The sequence below is a fragment of the Electrophorus electricus genome, chromosome 6 (genome assembly GCF_013358815.1).
Source record: "Electrophorus electricus isolate fEleEle1 chromosome 6, fEleEle1.pri, whole genome shotgun sequence".
NCBI lineage: Eukaryota > Metazoa > Chordata > Actinopteri > Gymnotiformes > Gymnotidae > Electrophorus > Electrophorus electricus.
In genome coordinates, this window is record NC_049540.1 from 3,266,972 (window position 1) to 3,286,922 (window position 19,951).

The 19,951-nt window shown below is 39.0% G+C and overlaps 2 long non-coding RNA genes across 2 annotated transcripts in view; both read left to right on the plus strand.

Moving 5' to 3' along the window:
- Positions 1-1,360: 1,360 nt before the first annotated feature.
- LOC118241590 lies at positions 1,361-5,171 on the plus strand. Its single transcript, XR_004776220.1, has 3 exons — positions 1,361-1,443; positions 2,027-2,084; positions 5,100-5,171. It is a non-coding gene; the product is annotated as an uncharacterized LOC118241590 (long non-coding RNA).
- Positions 5,172-15,042: 9,871 nt separating this feature from the next.
- Positions 15,043-19,951, plus strand: part of LOC118241515 — a 38,978-nt gene continuing 34,069 nt past the window's right edge. Inside the window, exons 1-2 of the long non-coding RNA XR_004776139.1 lie at positions 15,043-15,125; positions 15,712-15,769. This is a non-coding gene — a long non-coding RNA (uncharacterized LOC118241515). The remainder of the gene's footprint in view (positions 15,126-15,711; positions 15,770-19,951) is intronic.

Consider the following 19,951-nt stretch of genomic DNA (forward strand, 5'->3'; position numbering starts at 1 on the left):
AGGTTACTACATCCTTTAGGGCAGTGTTTGGACAGTACTGTACTGTACAATGTAGTATGTATGTTGCTATTGTAATAAAAATTGAATTAATAAAGGAAGACAGGCCATTATAATCCTTAAAAAGTATAGGGGTTTTTTTCTTTTAGGGAAATTGCAGACAGTTGGGTGTAAGAAATAGCAAAGATATACACCATCAAAAGGCACTTGAAAACCAGAGGAAGCTTTGACAGGAAGAGGTCTGGCAGACCACAAAAATTTTCAAGAGTTTCAAAAGAGATGCAACAGTTAACATGTTCCTGTGTCTCACAGGACAACGCCTTCAAGCACAGCTTAACACTGGTTGAAGAAGGCAAGTTTTAGTTAAACCTGTGAAGAGGAGACTTCAGGCTGTAGGTTTGACAGGTTGAGTGAGAGTGAGAGATCCAGTTTTTGTATGTTGTCGAAAAGGCCAAATGCTGGATCCTCAGTGTGTATGACACCCACTGTCAAGCAGAGAGGAGAGAGTGTGATGAACTGGGGCTTGTTTGCTGGAGCAAAGGTCAGCACCGTGTACAGAGTGTCTGGCATGCTGAAGACTGCCAGACCAATCACATCACTGTAGAAACAATCCACTATTTAATGATCATTTTCCTGTACAATGTTAATGGTAGTCACAATGCTCTTCAAGACCTCTGGATCTTAACCAGAGAAAAGGTGGAAGTCTATCGTCAGGCTGTCAGTCCAAAACACAAGGGTGTGTTTAAACGTAAGAAATGGGAGACAATAAGAGGAGAGAAGGGGGGGATTAGGGCTCAGAGAACCCAGAGAGAATGTTGTCACCTCCAGTCCTTGACCCTTGACCCAGTGAGAGGTGAACTGCGGCCAGTACAGAAATACTGGACTGTCTCAGCATTCTCTAATCTATTCTCTTCTGGGCGTCAACATGCCAGTCAAACATGTCTACAAATGACAAGATCATCTTTTACTGGCCCAATACAATATGATAATAAATTCATCTTATTTCAGATATAAAAATACTATAAATTGAATTGAGATGTGTCCAGAATAAGGTACGGTGCTTTAGAAGTGACTTACGAAGGCAAAGAATCTACAGTCTGTTATTTCTATTCCTGGCCCTTCTCTTCATTCATTCATTCATTCATTCATTCATTCACCCATCAAGTGTACTTGGTCTCTGTGTATACTGTTGGTCCTAAACATGCACGCCTGCTTGATGTTGTTCTGATATGTAACATTGTTAAGGTGTCTGGAGTATGTAGGTGCCTGCTGTTAGCACCAGAAGAGATACACCCTGTAGACCACCTGAGGTATTCTGCCCAATTAGCAGCAAAAGTGAGGTGACGTTAGTGTGTGGTTATAAAGGGACGTAGGTGATATGCGTACTGTGGAGAAAAGCAGTGAAGTTTGTTCTCACAGCTTTATTGCAGACCACTAACTGGAGAGGTGAGTAAAACTCTTCGGTGTCAACAACTTTGACATTCTACTTTATAAGACTCTTATTAGTGGCATTTTCAACCATGAATGAACATGAGCAAGTTATATAAAATGTTTACATTTTTTTTAATGTTTACTGGATTAACCAAACCATTTATTATAGTGTTGGAGGCATGATGATGTATTTTCAAACTTTGTTTTGCAATAGTTTGGAGAGGTTTACTAGAAACCCCAAACAAAAACTGCTTGTCAGGTCCATTTTTAGTACTGGAACAAAAAAGGCTTTCCCTTTTATACAGTAACAAAGCATCAAAGGTGTAACTTGGCTGTAGGAAGTGCTGTGGAGAGGAATGTGGACTTGGTGAAACATTTCATTCGCAGCACCCCAAATTCACATTCAAGTCCTCAGTACCAAGCTTCTGCATATACTAGTAACTAGTAAAAGTAGATTTACTGCTAATGGATTTATTAGTAGTATTATAACCTTGACATGGAGTTACTGTGTGTATAGTATAATGACATCATTTTAGTATGAGTCAGTATTACTGTAGGATTAATGCTTACTGTGAATCTTTTTCTCTTCTCTGGCTAGGCCCACACTCATTGCTTCACCACTTCAACATTTCCAACATTTCCAGCAGTACCATTAAGTATGTTCCAGTATTTCTTTCAATGATATCGATATAGCTAAATTATTAGTAGCCGATTATATTAGCGATTACTAACATATGAAGTAAAATACACTAGTGGTCAAACATTTTTGAACATGCCATTTTTCCAATTGTTATTGACATGTAAGCAGTTAAAGTCTCTGGAATAACCTAAGCAGTAAGATAAGCAGTAAACTGGGGTAAACCAGAGGTTTTTTAAAAAACAACAGTAAACTGAAAATTTATCTAAACTGTAAAATAAATGTAAAATTGATGTTAATGTAAAAAGTGAAGATAGAGAAGTTATTGCAAAAATTAGAAAAGACACTTGGTTATGCAACACTACCAGTGGACTACTGAAGAATGAATGAACATCTTATGGACTGATGAATCAAAATGTGTAATCTTCAGTTCAGAATGCAGAGTTTTTGAATGTTGTCCAATAGGCTAAATGTTGGTTCCTCAGTGTGTATGACACCTGCTATCAAGCAGAGAAGAGAGAGTGTGATGATCTGGGGCTTGTTTGCTGGAGCAAATGTCAGCACCATGTACAGAGTGTCTGGCATGCTGAAGCAGAAGGCCTCCCACAGCATCAGGCAGTCACATGCAGATCTCAGTTTCTAGAATTATTTCTATCTGCAAAAGATGGATTTATTATTATTGCAGATGATAATTCGAAACTTTTGCTATCTTAATGAGTTATAACTTAACACTGGTGGGATTAGCAAGGAACACAGGCTTTCAAGGTCCCCCAGAAAAGATGTGACTCGCACATACAAGTGTTGAGGGCAGTAGTAGCTCAGTGGTTAAAGTGCTTGCTTTGTTGCTGGTTCAAGCCCCACCACTGCCAAATTATAACTGTTGGATCCCTGGACCAGACCCTGCGACCTCAATTATTCAAGTTGTACTCAGTAATAACTGTAAATTGCTTTGGATTAAAATGTCTGCTAAATTCTGTAAATGTATGGGTTCAAGTTGGAGGTAGGAAGTCCAGTGTGCTATCTGTTGCACTGCAGAGGTTATAATTGATGACATTCATTTGTTATTGAATGTGAGCTTGAACTGTCACATCCTAACAAGTGTTTCAATAACGTAACGGTACCAATGGATTTTGAGCTCAGGACTTCCTGTTTACCAGGCAGCTATTATGACCAGCTAAGCCACAGCACCCATTTGCTGAGGCTGAGTCATTGATGAGTGCTTTTACCTTCCACACCTCCAGCAAAGGAAACTTTTCAGGTGAACCCAGTGCAGAAAAAATCATTTGAATGTTGGGCAAATGTACAGTTTCCAATTGTTATTGACATGTAAGCCGTTCAAGTCTTGTGAATAACCCAAGCAGCAAATCGGGCTAAACCAAAGGTTTTTAAAAATTAACAGTAAACTGGAAATGGATCTAAATTGTAAAATAAATGTAAAGTTATTGTTAATGTAAGAAGTCCTTTTCAATCAGTAGTTAAAAACCTACAGTTGTTCTGCAGAAATGTATGTAAATTTAAACTTTGAAAGTTAATGCAAAGAATTCCTAAGGGTGAACCCCCTGACTTAGCTATCCTCTCTCTGCGGTGAGAAAGCAGAGGTGATAAAGACTGGAATACTACATCCTTTAGGGGCAGTGTTTGGACAATTCTGTACTGCAGCATTCGTATGTCGCTATTGTAATAGCAAGAAAAAATGAAATTAACAAAGGAAGACAGACAATTATAACCATTTAAAGTATAGGTCTTTCCTTTAGAGAAAAGATATACACCATCAAAAGGGCACTTGAAAACCACAGCAAACTTTGACAGGAAGAGGTCTGAAAAACCACAACAGAAACAGAAAACATGTTTCTGTGAGTCCACAGCTTGCATGATGGATGGCTCACACGATGAGACCTTTAAACACTTGTTAAAACTTAGCAAGTGCCATTTTCAGCTGTGAAGCTGTAGGTTTGACAGGTTAAGTGATGGTGAGTGTGTGTATGACACCTGCTGTCAAGCAGAGAAGAGAGAGGGTGATGATCTGGGGCTTGTCTGTTGGAGCAAAGGTCAGCACCGTGTACAGAGTGTCTGACATGCTGACACACACACACAGACCATCACAGATGTCCAGCCCAACGTTTTGGCAATCACTCACTAATTAAAAATGGCAGGGCATGCATCAGTGGGTCATCAGTACCAAGACGGTCACGATGAAAGACTCAGGACTTGAGCTACAGTAACGTGAACAAAAGCTCTGGTGCCTGCAGCAGTCTCTATTTAATTCTCAAAACGCAAAATGTTTCTGACACCAAGCATCTCTTTCACACAAAATAAGCTTTGGCCTGACTGACTTTTTAAAATATCCATCTACTGTTTTGCTTGCACTATTTCTAGTATGTAATTTGTACATGAAGTCTGGAATATTAAAACATAAGAATGCCTGTTTACTGTAGAAGAAAAGATTATGTGATTTCAGCTCCAGAAAAATAGACCATATGGCATGAGTAAAACGAGTTATAGAGCAACAAAACTCTGTCAAGCCTACACAAGTATTCTTGGTTATTTGTCGCTACATGTGTGCCCTTATGTAAGTATATTGATTCTTCTACCCCCCTAAACCAAATATTGTATGTTCTGTGCTTATTGGACAGATTATCATGTTTCTCTTGAATGCATGAATTATGGATGCCATGAAAAAATCATATTTTCCTGATACTGCTAAAGGAACATCCAGCCTGGCTAAGTTGGATGTTATTACTGAGGAATAGTATATAAGGTATCTGTTAAGCAGATTGCAAAGGATAAAAAGCTCATTTTAATCAGTTTAAGGACATTTTTTCCAATAAACAGAGAGAAGGAAAAGCTTCTTGCTGGGGGATTTCTGGGAGGAGAATCTTAGATTTGTGGTCGTACAGCATCCAGCTCTTCGAGTCTACTCTGAAGCTTATTCTAATAAAATACCATAATGCCTGTTCCATTAACAAGTACAGGGAGCTGTTAATGTTATTTGTTGTTAATATCTTCCTATATTTTTCCCTCTTTCTCTCTCCAGAGCCGTTGTCATGGAGATACGTGGGTTTGCTGTAGGTTTGCTGTTGGCTTTGTCTGCCACCCTGTTGGTTGACCCAGCCCACCGACGTGATGAGGCGCTACAAGCATTTCTCACGCAGCATGTGATCGAGGACATGAAACAAACCAGTGACCAAGTGATCAACCAGAGGCACATCACCGAAGGCAACACCAACAACTGCAAAGAAATCAATACCTTCATCCTGGCCACAGATGAGCAGGTCAGGGCAGTTTGCAGTGATGGAGGCACACCTAAGGGTAGGAATCTGTACGAAAGCACCAAACGTTTTCCTTTAGTCATTTGCAAGTTAAAAAAGGGAGTCAGATGCCCCAAATGTGAGTATAATGGTAAAAGGAGCACACGAACCATTATAGTGGCTTGTGACAGGGGCTGGCCTGTGCACTTTGAAGCAGCACATTGTTCTTGATTTATTCAAAGGAATTTTTCAAAGGGCTTTGATGATGCTATCTGGTTAAACATTAATGCAAATTCATTAAAGATATTGTAATGTTTGCCAGAACAGACGCTTTCCTCAAAACTAATGGCAAAATATGACACATACTGTGAACAATGTACATGTAACAGATATTTAAAAGGTAAACTAACATTTTATTCCATTGTATTACATGGCAGGGGTACTTTTTCCACCTCCTGCCCCACCTGTTTATAACTAGAAAGCATATTGGCCCACAAGAAAACAACAATTTTTAGGTAAAATTGTTTGCATCAACCACCTGCGGCTGCATTATCTCAAACTGATGAGGTTAAATTTGTCTTTAACTTGTCAAAATGTTTATAGTTTGAACATGATTAATCTTTTTCTTTTTTCTTTACTTATACTAAATAAAACATTTTTCACTTACATTTTCATGACTTAGTGCTTAAAATGCCTTTACCAGCCCACTACACTCTACCCCTGAGTATGGACCTGCTTCTCAGCCCACTGGTGGTCCATGGCCTGCAAGTTGAGGAACCCTGTTACAGTGTTGAACACTTATATTTTGTAATGGGAGGGCCTCACCAAAGTAGAGGTGAACCCAGATCTCTGAGTGTGGCAGACCAGGGCAAATTAGGTGAGGCACCAACTGGTATCAGGACCAAAGAGCAGATCAGCTATGGAGCTCGAAAAACAAACAAAAGCAGAGTAAGGCAAAACACAGTAGACCCAACTATGGGCTTGCACCAGCTGGACCTGGGCCTGCAAGACCCCTGAAGGCCTCAAGGTCATTAGGGGTTTAGGATGAGCAAAATGAGTTGTTTTTTCTATTTCCATTAATGGACATTTTACATTTTTTTATTATTTCAGGTTACATTGTATAAAAGTACTATTGGATTTGATTTTACTTCTGTGTTTTTCTTCTGTGTCACTGAGTGTGGCCCACAGTAAACTAATATTCACAGTCAGACACATGGAAGATGTGCCATGCACAACATATCACAGGGTACTATAGAATACTAGAGGAACGCATGCTTTTGAAATCACTTGTTATAGTCTGGGTGGTTACAGTATTTGATGTCACGGCCACACCGATGTCACGTGAGCAATCGCTGTAAAAACTTCCTGCTATATCAAGAACTCAGTGTTTCATCATTGGCACATCGAGAAACATACAAAAACAAACAAAAACAATCAAAACAGGGACGGTGAACTACATCCCACTTCTGGTTACATATTGTAATATACAATGAAGACTGAAGAGAACAAGTACACGTTCAAGAAAAGAACGTTTGAGGTAGGGCTCAGTGACAAGGACAGTCCCTCAAAAAAAATGACTGAGTTGATCATTATTAAAAAACTGTACCTTATAATTGCAATTAAAACTCTTTTTCTACCCAGATAATGTTTGTTTTTGGTCTGACGGGGAAATAATCCAAGTTTACTCTTTTTACATGATTATCTTTTGTATTTAATTTGTATTTAACATGTTGCGGTATCAGAGTACACATGCTGAACATGAAAATCTGCTAAAAGAGACATGGAACTGGTTACTGAAGACATGGAGACATCGAACTGGACACTGGCAAGAGAATCACTGTTCTCTCTTAATCTCTCTCTGTTCCGGTCTCAACAGTTCTGTAAAAAGCTTCTCATGTACACATACATTTAAGAAATTAAAACATAAACAGAAAAATCAAACCACACTTTTGCCTTGTGTGCTTTTTTTTACTTTAATCACATGTTTTTTGTATTGGACATTTTTAACAGGTTCTTTTACATTTTGTACCTTTAATAATGTTTAAAAAACTAGTCCCTGTTTGGTTAGAAATTCAGTACTGCTGAATCAATTGCATTCAATTACGCTTCTCTCATTCTGAACTTGGATAGTGTGACTTTGGAAAAGGGGAAGTCTCTTACTTAGGGAAGCTAGACACCAAGATACCGGTGACTCGGTCTTTTCTTCCACCCGACAACAAGCGTTGGACGCTTCCTTGGAATGGTGGGGTTTTACCACTGTTTGTAAGAATTTCTTGACTGTTGTAGCCCTCTAATCAGCTTGCTCCACAATAAGGAACATTTTGTATGTCCCCAACCGTGTCAGAATGATTTTGATGCTGTAAAGGCATTACTCTACCATACCCCCAGTTCTTGCTGCGCCTGATTACTCACATCCTTTTAAACGCAAAGTAGATAACAGCGGTATTGGGACTAGAGCAGTCAGTCCTCATTCAGGAGGACGCACACGGATCCTAACACCCTGATCGTTATTTTTCTAAAAGGTTTATTAAGCTCCTAACAGTGTCCAGCAGCATTGAAAAGGAAACACTTGCGCTGCAAAACTTGGAGGTCTACATTGCTGCAGTTCTCAGCTTCTCACAGTGTATAGCGATCATGATCCACTTGTCTTTCTTTAGCGTTTGGCCAACGCAAACCACCGGCTCATGCATTGGTTGCTCAGAATTCAAGGCTTCAGTCTTAATGTGCACAGTTTGCATAATGGACGGCTCACAGGATGACACCTTCAAACACTTGTTAAAAATGAACAATGATGATCTGGGGCTTGTTTGCTGGAGTAGAGTGTCTGGCATGGTCCATGCCATGTTTTTTTCCTTTAATATTCCTTGGTGCTTTATTAGGTCACTTCAAACCAAATTCACTTGCATACAGTCAGAATAGCTAAAGGTCTTTCAAGAAATTGCAGTTCTTTTTAATTTTTGTCACTTTTTATCCCAGACAAGACTTGTTGAGTGTTTGAGTAGGGTGTTATGCTTTACTGTACTGTTCACTGACATGATTTAGTTGTATATATTAGAGTGTTGAGATTTATCTTAGCAGATACTGAGCTCCACTCATTTAAAGTTGCACAGCACACCAAGCGGTGGATTTTTCCATTTGCATTCTGAACGTAAATGCTCTTCTATTAGTCGTTAGCAGAGGAGGATAAAATTAATTAGAAAGACAGGAAACATGATCACCATGAGAATACACTGAGCACAACGAGCTTCACAAACAACAGCAGATGAGAAGGGAGACAGAAAGAAGGGAGAGAGTGCATGCACATGAATGAGTGAGCACCACATATTGTACTCAGGTCCACATCCACCAGGTGGGAACTTCCACACTATAACACTGAACTCGTGATGACATTAAGACTTAAAATAGTTCTTAAACACATAAACAATAATTAAATGCAAAAAGTAGTTTGTTGTTAAATAAAGAGTAAGAAACTGCATCAGCCTTCATGCCAGGAGGCCCTGATGAAGGCTGAGGAAGGTGACTGAGATGGGGATGGCAGACTGGACAAATCACGATTTTTTCTCTGCTGTATCAGAGAATTTAGTTTGACGTTTAACGTTTTCATGGTGTTGTCTCCGTGAGCACTGTGCACACGCATGTGTATGTAAATGATAGGGGACTGAGGAAAACTAGAGAGAAGATGTACAGCTGTATGTGTCCTAAGAAGGAGAATGTAACCCTTTTGGGGCTGAGTACATTTAATTAACACTCTTATCCAGAACAACTTACAATTTCAATCATGTTACGGAGGCGGGCAAATGTAGTGTTAGGAGTCTTGCTCAAGGACTCTTACTGGTATAGCATAGAGCACTTGCCCAGTTCAGCCACTACGAGGCAGCGTATTTCAGTCCTCCTGTAATTTAAGATCAAAGGGTTTGGACCCAAAGCTTGTGGTAATTTGACATTAAAGGGGTTATTCTTTGTTAAGGGATTTTATATCAAAGAGGTGATCTTTGACATAAACCTAAAATCAAAACACAAGCCTGTTTCTTGGAAGACAACGGCTCAGTTACACATTATAATTAATACATAATTAAATATCAATACAGAACTGTTTGTTTCTTCATACAAAACTATGACCTACTGCATGTTTTAATAATTGTTGTTCAGAGGAAAGGAAGACTAATACGAACTATTTCTTCCATTCTTCTCTCTGGGATGAAAAGCTTTTGTGGGACTGCTAGAACCAAATGACAGATGACATCCTCATACAACTGTCACAGCTGATTTAAGTAAAACACCAGCATTTAAGAGTCAATCTCTTACACTTCAAAACCATTTAATGTTTTCCTTATTACATGGGAAGCATCTGTGACAACACTTGCATTCACCTCTATAAAAATAAAGGACACAATGCAATTGCCTTCAGAATAACACACACACACAACACACACACAACACACACACACACACACACACACACACACACACACACACACACAGACAGACAGACAAACAGCAACTGCGAAAACGGGACATTAATCCAGCTCTTTTCAGGTGCGGATAATCTGTAGAGCTATGCAGTGTTTTGTGTCAGAGTTGAACCAACAGGTGTACAGTGTAGGTATATTAAGTAGTTATATTAATAAAAACTATTACATGCAAAAATAATAGAGTGATACATCTTTACAGTTGTGCAAATTAGCACAGAGTTACAGAGAACTTGCTGTAATACAGTAAGGGAGGTGGTTTGGTTAGTTTAAGGTTAAAAGGTTTAAAGTGCAAAGCGTCAAACAGTCCAAAATACAAGTTACTATACTAATGCAATGGTGCAATGCAAATCCCACACTGGCTGGCATTTGGAAGGTTGAGAAAATTAAATTACAATCTTAGTAATGCATTCTGCTGCCATTTTGCCACAGCACTGTGTGTAGTAATGTGAGAACATGTTACTGCAAAGCAGAGTGGCACTTTCCCCTTTCACAGTTGAATTTTGACATCTTTCTAGTGTGGTGAACTTGACAGTTACATTTCAAATGCATTGAGAGCAAATGCATATCAGGTGAATAACATGTTAATCATCATTTTTAAACCACTCTTGCATAATCACGATACATATTAGGGTTAATATGTCCATGCAACAGATTTTATTGTAAATACAGCTACCCAAAACCTCTGGGTAAATGACATTTTCATATGTTAATATATCAAAGGGCAAATGTAAATGGAATTGTTTAATTAGAATTTCATTTGAGCCCAAAATTCAAACCTACCAACAGTTTGTCATTTTGTATGTTACTTTTTCTTTTTAACTTTGGCACTGAAATGCTCCCATATCACAAGGGTGTTTTATGCAAAGGCATCCAGGCTCTTGAATGACCCCCTCCCCCTCCAACACATGCCACTGATCCAGCAAAGTCCGGAAATCCAGATTCAAATCTACTTATTTTCTAGTTTACGACATCCCCCCCCCCCCCCCCCCCCCCCCCCCATTTTTGAATTTTGTTTAAAAGATCAAGAACATTTCTAAGAACATTTAGGTTGCCAGTACAGCAAGCACATGAGGTGTATTAAATGACCAGAGGGTGAAAGGCGACATGAAGTCACGGTTTTGCTCAACACAATTATCTGATGAAATATTTTGCTGCCCTGTTTTGCCTTTAAGCATCAGACACAAATTCAATTTCTCAAAGAAAGAAATAAAGATAACAAACAAATAACCAAAACGAGAAATCCGTTCGAAAATTATTCACGTGTAGACCACTCTTTCCGTACTGGATAGAAACGCAGTCGTGTCTACTTTCCTCCGCGATCAAAGGCGGACGCTCAAAGCGAGTCAGACCTGCCACGTTTAAATGACCGCGCGACTTACTAGTCTACACGTGAGCAGAATGCGTGTTTACATGCTTTCCCTTCGAGTTATGAGAGATGCTTGGAAAAAACAATACTTACCGTAAACAAGGCGTCAGAAATTTAGGATGCATAAACGAAACTTTTACAGTGGTGGACTTTCAACACCAAACCCACACCACCGAATAAATGACCTGTAGTGGATATTCAACACCTACAGGTTTACAAAAGCTCACATGACCACAAAGATTCGCACGCATTGGAAATGTGAGCGGTGTTTATTGGTAAACCAATATGTTGATGACAATTATTTAACAGCTAAAACACTTAATAAACGTAAGTCTGTCAAAGCCTATGCAGGATGAGGTTTCTCGGACTGCCACACCAATCACATTACTGTAGAAACAATCCACTACTTAATGATCATTTTCCTGTATAATGTTAATGGTAGTCAGTATGCTCTTCAAGACCTCTGGATCTTAGCCAGAGAAAAGGTGGAAGTCTATCGTCAGGCTGTCAGTCCAAAACACAAGGGTGTGTTTAAACGTAAGAAATGGGAGACAGTAAGAGGAGAGAAGGGGGGGATTAGGGCTCAGAGAACCCAGAGAGAATGTTGTCACCTCCAGTCCTTGACCCTTGACCCAGTGAGAGGTGAACTGCGTGGCCCGTATCTGTGACCCATGCAGCCAGTACAGGAATACTGGACTGTCTCAGCATTCTCTAATCTATTCTCTTCTGGGCATCAACACGCCAGTCAAACCTGTCTGCAAATGAGAAGATCATCTTTTATTGGCCCAATACAATATAATAAATTCATCTTATTTCAGATATAAAAATACTATAAATTGAATTGAGATGTGTCCAGAATGAGGTATGGTGCTTTAGAAGTGACTTACAAAGGCAAAGAATCTACAGTCTGTTATTTCTATTCCTGGCCCTTCTCCTCTTCATTCATTCATTCATTCACCCATCAAGTGTACTTGGTCTCTGTGTATACTGTTGGTCCTAAACATGCACGCCTGCTTGATGTTGTTCTGATATGTAATATTGTTAAGGTGTCTGGAGTATGTAGGTGCCTGCTGTTAGCACCAGAACAGATACACCCTGTAGACCACCTGAGCTATTCTGCCCAATTAGCAGCAAAAAGGAGGTGACGTCAAATGACAAGAAGCCAGAGAAAAGGTGCAAGTCTTTCGTCAGGCTGTCAGTCCAAAACACAAGGGTGTGTTTAAATGTAAGAAACGGGAGACAGTAAGAGGAGAGAAGGGGGGGATTAGGGCTCAGAGAACCCAGAGAGAATGTTGTCACCTCCAGTCCTTGACCCTTGACCCAGTGAGAGGTGTCAGTGTGTGGTTATAAAGGGACGTAGGTGATATGCTTTTACTTTGGAGAAAAGCAGTAAAGTTTGTTCTCACAGCTTTATTGCAGACCACTAACTGGAAAGTAAAATTCCACTGTGTCAACATGAAGCTTGGATATTCTACTTTAAATGACCCTCACTAGTGGCATTTTCAAGCAAATGTTAAAAGGTTTATTGGTTTAACCAGCCAATTTATTAATGTTAGAGGAATGGAGAATTGAAAGAGTTTGGACAACTTTACTGAAATCCCAATCAGAAACTTGTCAAGTTAATTTTTAATACTGCAACAAAATACCCTCTTTGAAAGAATAATGAATCATCAATTGTGTAACTTTAAAATATTTCATTAGCTGTCCCCCAAATTCCGGTTCAAGTTCTCAGAACACACACATCTGAAGCAAGCTGTTATTAGATAACATATTTTCAGAATGCACTTTCAAAAAGTAGTGGGGACAAAATCACCCACCAAAATGTACAATATACACACTTATTACACATCCTGTTAACCAGTTTAGTAGCTGTTTCAGCAATTCTGCAGCTAATATCTTCCATCTCTTTCTGTAGGCTTCTGACAATAACCAGTTATTACATTTACTAGCAATGGATTTATTAGTAATAATGTACCCCTGACATTGAGTTTATGTGTTTGTGGTATATCGTTTTACTAAAGGTCAGTATTAGTGTAGCATAATACTAATGCTTATTGTGATTCTTTTTCTCTTCTCTGGCTAGACCAACCCTCAAACCATACTTCACAACTTCACAAGTTGTGAAGTTTGCTTCACAACTTCAACACTGTGACTTTTTCAACATTTCCTGCAGTAACTTTAGTTAAGTTCCAATAATTGTCTATTTAATTAGATATAGCTAAACTATTAGTAACTGATTATTTCAGAGATTACTAACATATGAAGTAAAATACATTGCACGGCCTGTCAAATGCTTTAGAATAGCCCATTTTCCCCAGTTATCGACATTTAAGCAGCTCAAGTCTCGTGAATAACCTGAAAAGGTAAACAGTAAACTGCAAAAGGTTTTTAAAAAATGAACAATAATCTGTAAATTAATATAAAAAATCAGTAGTTAACAACCTTCAGCTGTTCTACATGAATGTATGTAAATTAAGCATTACAAGTTGATGTAAAGAATTTCCACAGTTGTTTAATTTAGACACCCTCAGACTAGGTTACTACATCCTTTAGGGCAGTGTTTGGACAGTACTGTACTGTACAATGTAGTATGTATGTTGCTATTGTAATAAAAATTGAATTAATAAAGGAAGACAGGCCATTATAATCCTTAAAAAGTATAGGTTTTTTTTTCTTTTAGGGAAATTGCAGACAGTTGGGTGTAAGAAATAGCAAAGATATACACCATCAAAAGGCACTTGAAAACCAGAGGAAGCTTTGACAGGAAGAGGTCTGGCAGACCACAAAAATTTTCAAAAGAGTTTCAAAAGAGATGCAACAGTTAACATGTTCCTGTGTCTCACAGGACAACGCCTTCAAGCACAGCTTAACACTGGTTGAAGAAGGCAAGTTTTAGTTAAACCTGTGAAGAGGAGACTTCAGGCTGTAGGTTTGACAGGTTGAGTGAGAGTGAGAGATCCAGTTTTTGTATGTTGTCGAAAAGGCCAAATGCTGGATCCTCAGTGTGTATGACACCCACTGTCAAGTAGAGAGGAGAGAGTGTGATGAACTGGGGCTTGTTTGCTGGAGCAAAGGTCAGCACCGTGTACAGAGTGTCTGGCATGCTGAAGACTGCCAGACCAATCACATCACTGTAGAAACAATCCACTATTTAATGATCATTTTCCTGTACAATGTTAATGGTAGTCACAATGCTCTTCAAGACCTCTGGATCTTAACCAGAGAAAAGGTGGAAGTCTATCGTCAGGCTGTCAGTCCAAAACACAAGGGTGTGTTTAAACGTAAGAAATGGGAGACAATAAGAGGAGAGAAGGGGGGGATTAGGGCTCAGAGAACCCAGAGAGAATGTTGTCACCTCCAGTCCTTGACCCTTGACCCAGTGAGAGGTGAACTGCGGCCAGTACAGAAATACTGGACTGTCTCAGCATTCTCTAATCTATTCTCTTCTGGGCGTCAACATGCCAGTCAAACATGTCTACAAATGACAAGATCATCTTTTACTGGCCCAATACAATATGATAATAAATTCATCTTATTTCAGATATAAAAATACTATAAATTGAATTGAGATGTGTCCAGAATAAGGTACGGTGCTTTAGAAGTGACTTACGAAGACAAAGAATCTACAGTCTGTTATTTCTATTCCTGGCCCTTCTCTTCTTCATTCATTCATTCATTCATTCACCCATCAAGTGTACTTGGTCTCTGTGTATACTGTTGGTCCTAAACATGCACGCCTGCTTGATGTTGTTCTGATATGTAACCTTGTTAAGGTGTCTGGAGTATGTAGGTGCCTGCTGTTAGCACCAGAACAGATACACCCTGTAGACCACCTGAGGTATTCTGCCCAATTAGCAGCAAAAGTGAGGTGACGTTAGTGTGTGGTTATAAAGGGACGTAGGTGATATGCGTACTGTGGAGAAAAGCAGTGAAGTTTGTTCTCACAGCTTTATTGCAGACCACTAACTGGAGAGGTGAGTAAAACTCTTCGGTGTCAACAACTTTGACATTCTACTTTATAAGACTCTTATTAGTGGCATTTTCAACCATGAATGAACATGAGCAAGTTATATAAACTTTTTACATTTTTTTTAATGTTTACTGGATTAACCAAACCATTTATTATAGTGTTGGAGGCATGATGATGTATTTTCAAACTTTGTTTTGCAATAGTTTGGAGAGGTTTACTAGAAACCCCAAACAAAAACTGCTTGTCAGGTCCATTTTTAGTACTGGAACAAAAAAAGGCTTTCCCTTTTATACAGTAACAAAGCATCAAAGGTGTAACTTGGCTGTAGGAAGTGCTGTGGAGAGGAATGTGGACTTGGTGAAACATTTCATTCAGCAGCACCCCAAATTCACATTCAAGTCCTCAGTACCAAGCTTCTGCATATACTAGTAACTAGTAAAAGTAGATTTACTGCTAATGGATTTATTAGTAGTATTATAACCTTGACATGGAGTTACTGTGTGTATAGTATAATGAGCATCATTTTAGTATGAGTCAGTATTACTGTAGGATTAATGCTTACTGTGAATCTTTTTCTCTTCTCTGGCTAGGCCCACACTCATTGCTTCACCACTTCAACATTTCCAACATTTCCAGCAGTACCATTAAGTATGTTCCAGTATTTCTTTCAATGATATCGATATAGCTAAATTATTAGTAGCCGATTATATTAGCGATTACTAACATATGAAGTAAAATACACTAGTGGTCAAACATTTTTGAACATGCCATTTTTCCAATTGTTATTGACATGTAAGCAGTTAAAGTCTCTGGACTTTAACCTAAGCAGTAAGATAAGCAGTAAACTGGGGTAAACCAGAGGTTTTTTAAAAAACAACAGTAAACTGAAAATTTATCTAAACTGTAAAATAAATGTAAAATTGATGTTAATGTAAAAAGTGAAGATAGAGAAGTTATTGCAAAAATTAGAAAAGACACTTGGTTATGCAACACTACCAGTGGACTACTGAAGAATGAATGAACATCTTATGGACTGATGAATCAAAATGTGTAATCTTCAGTTCAGAATGCAGAGTTTTTGAATGTTGTCCAATAGGCTAAATGTTGGTTCCTCAGTGTGTATGACACCTGCTATCAAGCAGAGAAGAGAGAGTGTGATGATCTGGGGCTTGTTTGCTGGAGCAAAGGTCAGCACCATGTACAGAGTGTCTGGCATGCTGAAGCAGAAGGCCTCCCACAGCATCAGGCAGTCACATGCAGATCTCAGTTTCTAGAATTATTTTCTATCTGCAAAAGATGGATTTATTATTATTGCGGATGATAATTCGAAACTTTTGCTATCTTAATGAGTTATAACTTAACACTGGTGGGATTAGCAAGGAACACAGGCTTTCAAGGTCCCCCAGAAAAGATGTGACTCGCACATACAAGTGTTGAGGGCAGTAGTAGCTCAGTGGTTAAAGTGCTTGCTTTGTTGCTGGTTCAAGCCCCACCACTGCCAAATTATAACTGTTGGATCCCTGGACCAGACCCTGCACCCTCAATTATTCAAGTTGTACTCAGTAATAACTATAAATTGCTTTGGATTAAAATGTCTGCTAAATTCTGTAAATGTATGGGTTCAAGTTGGAGGTAGGAAGTCCAGTGTGCTATCTGTTGCACTGCAGAGGTTATAATTGATGACATTCATTTGTTATTGAATGTGAGCTTGAACGTCACATCCTAACAAGTGTTTCAATAACGTAACGGTACCAATGGATTTTGAGCTCAGGACTTCCTGTTTACCAGGCAGCTATTATGACCAGCTAAGCCACAGCACCCATTTGCTGAGGCTGAGTCATTGATGAGTGCTTTTACCTTCCACACCTCCAGCAAAGGAAACTTTTCAGGTGAACCCAGTGCAGAAAAATTCATTTGAATATTGGGCAAATGTACAGTTTTCCAATTGTTATTGACATGTAAGCCGTTCAAGTCTTGTGAATAACCCAAGCAGCAAATCGGGCTAAACCAAAGGTTTTTTAAAAATTAACAGTAAACTGGAAATGGATCTAAATTGTAAAAATAAATGTAAAGTTATTGTTAATGTAAGAAGTCCTTTTCAATCAGTAGTTAAAAACCTACAGTTGTTCTGCAGAAATGTATGTAAATTTAAACTTTGAAAGTTAATGCAAAGAATTCCTAAGGGTGAACCCCCTGACTTAGCTATCCTCTCTCTGCGTGAGAAAGCAGAGGTGATAAAGACTGGAATACTACATCCTTTAGGGCAGTGTTTGGACAATTCTGTACTGCAGCATTCGGTATGTCGCTATTGTAATAGCAAGAAAAATGAAATTAACAAAGGAAGACAGACAATTATAATCATTTAAAGTATAGGTCTTTCCTTTAGAGAAACTGAAAAGATATACACCATCAAAAGGCACTTGAAAACCACAGCAAACTTTGACAGGAAGAGGTCTGAAAAACCACAACAGAAACAGAAAACATGTTTCTGTGAGTCCACAGCTTGCATGATGGATGGCTCACAGGATGAGACCTTTAAACACTTGTTAAAAACTTAGCAAGTGCCATTTTCAGCTGTGAAGCTGTAGGTTTGACAGGTTAAGTGATGGTGAGTGTGTGTATGACACCTGCTGTCAAGCAGAGAAGAGAGAGGGTGATGATCTGGGGCTTGTCTGTTGTAGCAAAGGTCAGCACCGTGTACAGAGTGTCTGACATGCTGACACACACACACAGACCATCACAGATGTCCAGCCCAACGTTTTGGCAATCACTCACTAATTAAAAATGGCAGGGCATGCATCAGTGGGTCATCAGTGCCAAAGACGGTCACGATGAAAGACTCAGGACTTGAGCTACAGTAACGTGAACAAAAGCTCTGGTGCCTGCAGCAGTCTCTATTTAATTCTCAAAACGCAAAATGTTTCTGCCACCAAGCATCTCTTTCACACAAAATAAGCTTTGGCCTGACTGACTTTTTAAAATATCCATCTACTGTTTTGCTTGCACTATTTCTAGTATGTAATTTGTACATGAAGTCTGGAATATTAAAACATAAGAATGCCTGTTTACTGTAGAAGAAAAGACGCTATGTGATTTCAGCTCCAGAAAAATAGACCCATATGGCATGAGTAAAACGAGTTATAGAGCAACAAAACTCTGTCAAGCCTACACAAGTATTCTTGGTTATTTGTCGCTACATGTGTGCCCTTATGTAAGTATATTGATTCTTCTACCCCCCTAAACCAAATATTGTATGTTCTGTGCTTATTGGACAGATTATCATGTTTTTCTTGAATGCATGAATTATGGATGCCATGAATAAAATCATATTTTCCTGATACTGCTAAAGGAACATCCAGCCTGGCTAAGTTGGATGTTATTACTGAGGAATAGTATATAAGGTATCTGTTAAGCAGATTGCAAAGGATAAAAAGCTCATTTTAATCAGTTTAAGGACATTTTTTCCAATAAACAGAGAGAAGGAAAAGCTTCTTGCTGGGGGATTTCTGGGAGGAGAATCTTAGATTTGTGGTCGTACAGCATCCAGCTCTTCGAGTCTACTCTGAAGCTTATTCTAATAAAATACCATAATGCCTGTTCCATTAACAAGTACAGGGAGCTGTTAATGTTATTTGTTGTTAATATCTTCCTATATTTTTCCCTCTTTCTCTCTCCAGAGCCGTTGTCATGGAGATACGTGGGTTTGCTGTAGGTTTGCTGTTAGCTTTGTCTGCCACCCTGTTGGTTGACACACAGCCCACCGACGTGATGAGGCGCTACAAGCACTTCCTCACACAGCATGTGATCGAGGACATGGAACTGAACCAGTGTGACCAAGTGATCAACCAGAGGCACATCACCGAAGGCAACACCACCAACTGCAAAGAAATCAATACCTTCATCCTGGCCACAGATGAGCAGGTCAGGGCAGTTTGCATTGATGAAGGCACACCTAAGGGTACGAATCTGTACGAAAGCACCAAACGTTTTCCTTTAGTCATTTGCAAGTTAAAAACGGGAGCCAGATATACCCCCAAATGTGAGTATAATGGTAAAAGGAGAATGCGAACCATTATAGTGGCTTGTGACAGGGGCTGGCCTGTGCACTTTGAAGGCAGCAACATTGTTCTTGATTTATTCAAAGGAATTTTTCAAAGGGCTTTGATAATGCTATCTGGTTAAACATTAATGCAAATTCATTAAAGATATTGTAATGTTTGCCAGAACAGACGCTTTCCTCAAAACTAATGGCAAAATATAACATATACTGTGAACAATGTACATGTAACAGATATTTAAAAGGTAAACTAACACTTTATTCCATTGTATTACATGGCAGGGGTACATTTTCCACCTCCTGCCCCACCTGTTTATAACTAGAAAGCATATTGGCCCACAAGAAAACAACAATGTTTTAGGTAAAATTGTTTGCATCAGCCACCTGCGGCTGCATTATCTCAAACTGATGAGGTTAAATTTGTCTTTAACTTGTCAAAATGTTTATAGTTTGAACATGATTAATCTTTTTCTTTTTTCTTTACTTATACTAAATAAAAAATTTTTCACTTACATTTTCATGACTTAGTGCTTAAAATGCGTTTACCAGCCCACTACACTCTACCCCTGAGTATGGACCTGCTTCTCAGTCCACTGGTGGTCCATGGCCTGCAGGTTGAGGAACCCTGTTACAGTGTTGAACACTTATATTTTATAATGGGAGGGCCTCACCCAAAGTAGAGGTGAACCCAGATCTCTGAGTGTGGCAGACCAGGGCAAATTAGGTGAGGCACCAACTGGTATCAGGACCAAAGAGCAGATCAGCTATGGAGC